The sequence below is a fragment of the Vipera ursinii genome (assembly GCF_947247035.1).
Source record: "Vipera ursinii genome assembly, chromosome: W".
Classification (NCBI taxonomy): Eukaryota; Metazoa; Chordata; class Lepidosauria; order Squamata; family Viperidae; genus Vipera; species Vipera ursinii.
Window position 1 is genome coordinate 28,407,459 of NC_139522.1, and position 8,027 is coordinate 28,415,485.

The 8,027-nt window shown below is 43.1% G+C and overlaps 1 protein-coding gene across 5 annotated transcripts in view; it reads right to left on the reverse strand.

Moving 5' to 3' along the window:
• Window positions 1–5,694, reverse strand: part of LOC310648307 (catenin beta-1-like) — a 50,945-nt gene extending 45,251 nt beyond the window's left edge. The window contains exon 1 of one of the 5 annotated variants that reach the window (XM_083376070.1): window positions 5,558–5,638. The gene's annotated coding sequence lies outside the window, so the exon portion shown is untranslated. Of the gene's footprint in view, window positions 1–5,557 lie in introns of all 5 variants that reach the window. The other 4 variants (XM_083376071.1, XM_083376072.1, XM_083376073.1 and 1 more) reach the window with 4 other exon arrangements.
• Window positions 5,695–8,027: the final 2,333 nt, after the last annotated feature.

Consider the following 8,027-nt stretch of genomic DNA (forward strand, 5'->3'; position numbering starts at 1 on the left):
AGCTGACACTCGGCACTGATCCTGGCACTTCTGAGCCCAAAAGAAGAGCCGATCAGCTGGAATGTTGCAGAAACTCCAGGGTCTTGTGATTTACATTCAGATGCTTGGCAACGGATTCATATTTATGACGGTCACAGTGTCCCAGGGTCATGTGAAGTGACCAAAACCTGCTGCAACCACTCACCAGATGGGGGGGAATAAAAACCAAACTCCCACCCCACCCCCGCTGCCAATCCTCAACAGAAATGCTCACAATGAAAACCTTGGACAGAAGGAAGAGTGCCGCTGGGTGGGCAGGCAGGTGTCTTGCTCAGCTGTGGCTTGCGGGGCAGTTTTTCCAGTGCCATTGTAACTTCAAACAGTCACTAAGCGAACTGTTGTAAGTCGAGGACTACCTGTACTTATCACTTTTTTCCTTTTTTTTTGGTCATCATGTTTTTGACATCTTGCTAGGCAACATGGTACTCAGATGTTGCCATATTCTAAATGTGGTAAATGGGTGAAAAGGTTGAAAAGCCCTGACCTAGAATCTGCCAGTTTGGATCGCCCGGAAAAACTGCGGGTGGGGGGGGCTGCTTGGGAACACTTTAAAAAATTGAATGGTGGGGAGGACTCCCCAGATCCAGTCTAGCATGCCTTCAGTTATTTTCTCTTAATAAAGATTCCTATTGGAAGAAACTATTTCCAAGGGTTCTGTCTTCTTAAGATGTAGACTGAAGTGGGTCCTTACAGAAAGTCTTCTGTGAGGAAGAGAGAAATAGGGAGTGGCTTTTGTGAGAAGGGTGAGGGAGAGAGGCTCTTGTGAGAAGGGTGAAGGAGAGGCTTTTTTGAGAATGGTGAGGAAGAGTGAGAGAGGGAGAGGCTGTTGTGAGAACAGTGAGGAAAAGAGAGGGAGGGGCTTTTGTGAGAAGGGTGAGAGGGTGAGGCTTTTGTGAGAAGGGTGAGAAAGAGAGCGGCTTTGTGAGAAGGTTGAGGAAGAGAGTGGGAGAGGCTTTTGTGAGAAGGGTGAGGAAGAGAGAGGGAGAGGCTTTTGAGAGAAAGGTTAGAGAGAGAAAGTCTTCTGTGAGGTAGAGAGATAGGGATTGGCCTTTGTGAGAAAGGTGAGAGAGGGAGAGGCTTTTGTGAGAAGGGTGAGGGAGAGAGGGAGAGTCTTGTATGAGAAGGGTAAGAGATAGGGAGAGGTTTTTTGAGAAGTGTGAGGAAGAGATAGGGATTGGCTTTTGTGAGAAAGGTGAGAGAAGGAGAATCTTTTATGAGAAGGGGGAGATAGGGAGGTTTTGTGAGAAGGGTGAGAAAGAGAGGTAGAGGCTTTTATGAAAGGGTGAGAAAGAGTGGGAGAGGCTTTTGTGAGAATGGTGAGGAAGATAGAGAGGGAGAGGCTTCTGTGAGAAGGTTGAGAAAGAGGGAGAGGCTTTTTTGAGAAGAGTGAGGAAGAGAGAGGGAGAGGCTTTTTTGAGAAGGGTGAGGAAGAGTGAGAGAGGGAGAGGCTTCTGTGTGAAGGGTGAGAATTAGAGGGGGAGAGTCCTTTGTGAGAAGGGTGAGAAAAAGGGACAGGCTGTTTTGAGAATGGTGAGGAAAAGAGAGGGAGAGGCTTTTGTAAGAAGGGTGAGGAAGAGGGAGAGACTTCTGTGTGAAGGATGAGAATTAGAGAGGGAGAGGCTTTGTGAGAAGGGTGAGAAAGCAAGAGGGAGAGACTTGTGAGAAGGGTGAGAAAGAGAGAGGAATAAGCTTCTATAAGAAGGGTGAGAAAGAGAGGAAGAGGCTTTTGTGAGGAAGAGACTTTTTTGAGAAGGGTGAGGAAGAGGGAGAGGCTTTTGTGAGAAAGGTAAGAGAGGGAGAGGGTTTTGTGAGTAGGAAGAAATAGAGGCTTTTGTAAGATGGGTGAGGAAGAGAGAGGGAGAGGCTTTTGTAAGAAGAGTGAGGGAGAGAGAGGGAGAGAGAGGGAGAGTCTTGTGAGAAGGTTGAGAGGGAGAGGGTTTTGTGAGAAGAGTGAGAGAGGCTGTTGTGTAAAAGTTGAAAAGAGAGGGAGAGGCTTTTGTGAGAAAGAGAATGGTAAGAGAGGGGCTTTTGTGAAAAAAAGGGTGAGGAGAAACAGAGGAGAGGGAGAGAGGAAGAAGGGCTGACCAGCCACCTGACCATCAAGGCAGTGGTACATATTAATAAATATGGAGAAATTGCAAAGGGAAAGTTTTTATTTTTTATTTTTTTATTTTAATTCCATTTATATCCCGCCCTTCTCCGAAGACTCAGGGCGGCTTACAAGCTTAGCAGTAGCCTTCATTCTATGTATATGCCTGCTTATTAGGGCTTTCACACACACACCCCAAGCGGCATTATTACAAAGTCAGCTTAATTGCCCCCAACAATCTGGGTCCTCATTTTACCTACCTCGGAAGGATGGAAGGCTGAGTCAACCTTGAGCCTGGTGGGATGTGAACCTGCACTAATTGCAGGCAGCTGGTGTTACTTAAGGAGGCATTAGCCCACTGCTCCACCAAGTGATTCATCAAAGGAACCACTACCAAAGAAATTAAAACCGGCAACAGATTGAAAATACAGTGATGATTATTTGAGGTTTGGATTTTTTTTGTGGAAGAAAATGATCAGCAGCTTCCTGTTTTTGTTATCTGCAATGAAGTATTATCCAAGCATTCCATGAAGCTTTCTTTGCTCCAGAGACACTTTACAACAAAACAGAAAGAGCACACTGAAAAGCCAGTCGCATTTTTTGTGAAGAGATGAATTTATAAAACGCTGTGCTGCTTTTGTGAAGTCCACAACCATCTCAAAAAAAATGTCTGGAAGCATCTTATGTATTGTTCTTGATAGCAGCTAAACAAAATAAGCCTCACACAATCGTTGAAGTCGTGGTTCCCTCTGCCATTGCAATTGCTTCAATTCTCTTTGATGAAAAAATGGCTGATGCTATTCGTAATATTCCATGTTCTGATAACACCATCCAAAGACAAATACAAGATATGGCCACAGATGTTATTCAACAAGTGGACAAGATCACAGCAGCAGAAAAATTTGTATTTCAATTGGATGAAAGCACTGACATAGCTGGTGAAGGGCAATTAATTGTCTTTGTGCATGTTCCTGATTTGGACAATATACTGGAACACACATTATTTTGCCGCTCACTATCTGGCAGAACGACTGGGGAAGAAATATTCACAATAATTGACAATTTTTTCAGTGAACATGGAATATTATGGACTTGGTGTGTAATTTGTACCGATGGTGCAGCAGCTATTACAGGAATTGCTTCAGGTGTGATAGCATGAGCTAAGACAAGAAACAGTTCTATTGTTTCAAATCATTGCATCTTGCATAGACATGCACTTGCTTCTAAATGGATAAGCCCATTGTTACATGAGATTTTGGAGGATGCTGCAAAAATAATAAATTACATCAAAAGCCAGCCATTGAATGGACGTTTATTCTGACAATTATGGATTCTGAGCACAGCACTCTTCTCTTTCATACAGAAGTAGGTTGGTTGTCAAGCGGTGAAACTATCAAGATTTGAGCTATGAGATGAAAACACACTTGTTCCTGACAAATGTTTCATCACCCCTAGCAGAAAAGTTTGAAAATGTCTTCTGGGTGTCCTGCCTTGCCTATATGGCCAACATATTTAAAAAGCTAAATGAACTTAATTGGTCGTCACAGTCATAATGTGTTTATCATGGAAAACAAAGTTTGTGCATTCTACAAGAAAATCTCCCTGTGGATAGGCCAAGTAAAGAAATATTGCATCATTTCCCAATGTGTCAGAGTTTATTGAACTAAATTCTATTGTTGACACTGAAGGCATTGAAACTGCCATCAAAAATCATTTTGAAAAATTGCACACCGAGTTTGCGTTGTATTTTGCATTTGTGTTAAGAGGATGTGATATTGGAATTCATTGGGTTGCATCCCCCTTCACTATGGACAATGGTGTGAACTCCTCTCCAGAGCAAGAAGCACTTCTGGAATCGACATCAAACCACAATTTGAAGGAACTTTTTAATGAAAAAACACTGAGTTCTGGAGCCAAGTTCCAAAACTGTACCCCAAAGTGGGGTAAAAAGCTGTTGTAGTGTTACTGCCATTTGTTTCCACATACTTGTGCGAGAAGACGTTTTCTTCATCAACATGTATAAAAAACTAAGGAAAGGAATTGTCTTCAGCTGAAATCTGACTTAATTCCATTAGTAAGCACTCTCCAGCCACTAGTGCAAAGATTAATGTCAGAGAAACAGGCACAAGTTTCCCATTAAAAGTGTGGCAAGTGGGTGTTCTTTATCAGTTTTTTCCTTTTTTGTCAAGTTTTTGACACCTTGCTAAGCCACTGGTGGTACTCAAATATTGTCATGTCCTAAAGGTGGTACAATCTGTGAAGATAAAAGCCCTGTTTTATAGTTTTCTGCCTTAGCAGGGGTTGGAGTAGAAGATCTCCAAGGTCCCTTCCAACTGTTATTCTTCTCCCTATCTGCGCCGCAGTTACCCACCCTTTAAAGTCTCGGTTACACCCCGATTAAGAAGGGCAGGAATTTTTCACGGCCCAAGTTAAGTCGAGAGAACCTCTCCTGCAAAATATGTAGATTTAATCAAGACAAAAGACAGTGCAACAGATACCTATGTTTCCAAGTGCATCGACGCCGTGGAGTTAATTACAATCTAAACAAACCCGAGAATTTGAGTTTGCAGACTAAAGCCACGAGTAGTTCGCAACAGAACGCCTCTAATTTCAGCGGCTTCTACAACGACGGCCATGCCCAATCCACCGCAGTTCAGTCGACCTTGCACAGGAGCCCCACCCTCATATTGAACCACGACCATGGGGGACATTACTAATTTCGGATCTTCGGCAACGATCCCCATCCTGCTTGCATCTATCATGCATGCCTCGTTTCACCCAACACAACAAAAGCACAGGACACCGCCTACCGCCACCTAGGCTCAGCGCCTTCGCCTCTCTTACGCGGGCTACGTCTCCATCCAAAAATCCCTCCGAGACCGTTTCTACCTTCTGCAAGGCCGCCTCAAAGACCCCACGCAGGAAGACGTTAGGAACGTGGAGACACTTCCGACACCAAGTCCGGTCCCCGCACATACAACCCACCCCCGCCTAGTCTTTAAGAGACACGCAAGATCCGGTGTGTATCCCCCACCTTTTCCAGGGAAACCTTGGTTCCCGCTCCGGGACTGTTTCGGGTTTTTTAAGCCTCCTACGCCTTCCCTTCGCATAATCGGGAAAAAAAATCACAGGAGTTATTTCTTTCCCACCCAGTCGCTTCCTTTGTGGGACAAACGTGCCCCTCCGTCTTTCTCCTTCCTTCCATCGACAATCCCGCGTCCGAACAGAAGTCGCCCTGGGACTGAACTCAAGTTTCTGTGAGGAAGATAAAAAGGAGCCTCGAAGCGGCACTAACACTGGCGGGAAGGCGAGGGTGCAGGGTCCAGCACAGGTCGTGTCTCGAACTATGTCTGCCTTTGTTCCTCTATTTTTCTCGGTGGCTACAACACGGGCCACTCAAGCGTTTTCCCCTTTCCCACGCGCCCGTACCTGTCCTCGCCGTTCGCCGCGGCTCCTATCGCCGAACCAATAAAAAGAATACGACAAGCTTAAAATGGCGCCGCTCACAAGGAGTTTCTTATAACCACTGCAGGAACTCGATTGTATCCTGCCGCCGTCGCCTCGCCAGGCCTTAAGCACAGCATTCCAGAGGCAACCCACCCAAGACCGCGGAGGACGCGCACAAACACATACATAGAAAAATAGTGCGTCTCCGCCTTTCCTCCCTTTGCGCGCGCACGCACGCACGAACATAACCAGGCGGAAGAAGGTAAGGGGTGGGAGTTACTGTCAGACTCTGCTACCCGAGTCGCGGAAAGACAAAAAATTGGGGAGATTCCGGGGAAGGGGAAATGCACGGACGTGGAAGAACTAGCCAGGAAGCGTGGACGGATCTATCCCTGGAGTGGAGGTGTGATGAGAATGTGGAAGTGAAAGGAATAAAATATTATTCAGAAATTTCTTTTTTTTTAATTGAAAAGTTTTAAAATACATTTTATCTTTAACAATCCCCTCTCCCCCTCCCCTACCTATCCCTCCCTACCCCTCCCCCCCTTTCCCCCCTCCCCCCCCCCACTTCCCAGAGCTAAGTACAGGGTATAAAAACAAAGAACAATCATAAACATCCATATGCTACCAACAATAAATTCTTAAATCTATCACTCTCTAGCTCATATAAGGTAACTACAAACAATACTAAGATTTCATATAGAAAAAAAAAGGAAAAAGAAAATCGAAAGGAAGACTTATTCAAATGCTAGGTGAAACTTTTTAGTCCCATATTTCTTCTGAATATATTCAATCCATTTTTTCCATTCCATAATATAGCGTTCTTGCGAATGATCTTTCAAATAAGCCGAGATCTTTGCCATTTCTGCCAGGTCAGAAACCTTTAAAGTCCATTCCTCTATAGTCGGCAGTTCTTCCTTCTTCCAATACTGACCTATTAAAAGTCTTGCTGCCGTAATTAAATTCAACATCAGCTTAGTGTCCACAACAGTAGCTTCTGTAATTATACCCAACAAAAAGAATTGCGGACAAAACTTTATCTTTTGCTTGAAGATCTTCTGCATATTCCACCAAATTTTTATCCAAAAAGCCTTAACCTTTTTACAAGTCCACCATATGTGAAAATATGTTGCATCTTCACCTCCACACCTCCAGCATTTTGGCTGATAGTTCGGATACATACTTGCAAGCTTTTTAGGATCAAAATGCCATCTATAAAACATTTTATAAAAGTTCTCTCTTAAGTTTTGAGCTTGTGTAAATTTTACGTTCCTCACCCAGATCTTTTCCCACGTGTCCATTGTAATAACTTCTTGGATGTTCTGGGCCCATTTTATCATACAATCTTTAACAAGTTCTGTTTCTGAGTCAATTTCTATCAATGCAAGATATATCCGTTTGATATGTGCTGGACCCTGATTTCTAATTTGCTTTATCAAATTTTCATCAGTCATTGCAAAACCAGTTTTCTGATCTTCTTTCCACCTGGCCCGTAACTGAGTATATTGAAACCAGGTTTGAACAATCTTCTCATCTCGCAAGAGATTATACGATTTTAAACACCATACACTTCTTTCCAAGCTTAGAATCTCCTTATACGTGGTCACGTCATGTTTGAATCCAACATTTATGTTTTCTATTGCGTGTTTTGGAATTGCCCACAATGGCATCTTACAGTCTAACTTGTATCTATACTTCTTCCAAACTCTCAACAATGCCTGTCTTAAAATATGCACTTTAAACACACTATCTACCTTCTTATCATACAACAAATATGCATGCCAGCCAAATAACAAGTTGTGGCCCTCAAGATTTAATAATCTCTCTTGTGTCAAATTAATCCAATCACTTATCCCTGCTAACGCAGCAGCTTCATAGTATAATTTAAGATTGGGCATTTTAAGACCACCTCTTTCACGAGTATCCTGCATAATCTTAAGTTTAACTCGTGGCCTTTTCCCTGCCCAAACAAATTTATTGATACCCCGTTGCCATTCTTCCAAATTAGAATCTTTCTTAAGAACTGGTATCATTTGAAATAAGAATAAAAATTTAGGCAGGATATTCATTTTCACTGCTGCGATTCTTCCCAACAAAGACAATTGCAATTTTTCCCAACTCTCCATTTCTTTTTGAATTTTTCCCCATAGTTTTTCATAATTATTTTTATATAACTTTGTATTAGAGGGTGACAAAAACACCCCCAAATATTTGACCCTTTTAGCAATCTCAAATCCAGTTAATCCTTCTAAAAGGGCCTTTTGCGATACTGTCATATGTTTGGCCAGAATTTTAGTTTTTTGTACATTAACTTTAAATCCAGAAACCCTCCCATATTGCATTATTATCTCCATCAGGTCCACAACAGAGTTTTCTGGCTGGGTCACTGTAACAACCAGATCGTCTGCAAACGCCCTCAGTCTATAATCCTGATCTCTGATTTGTATACCCT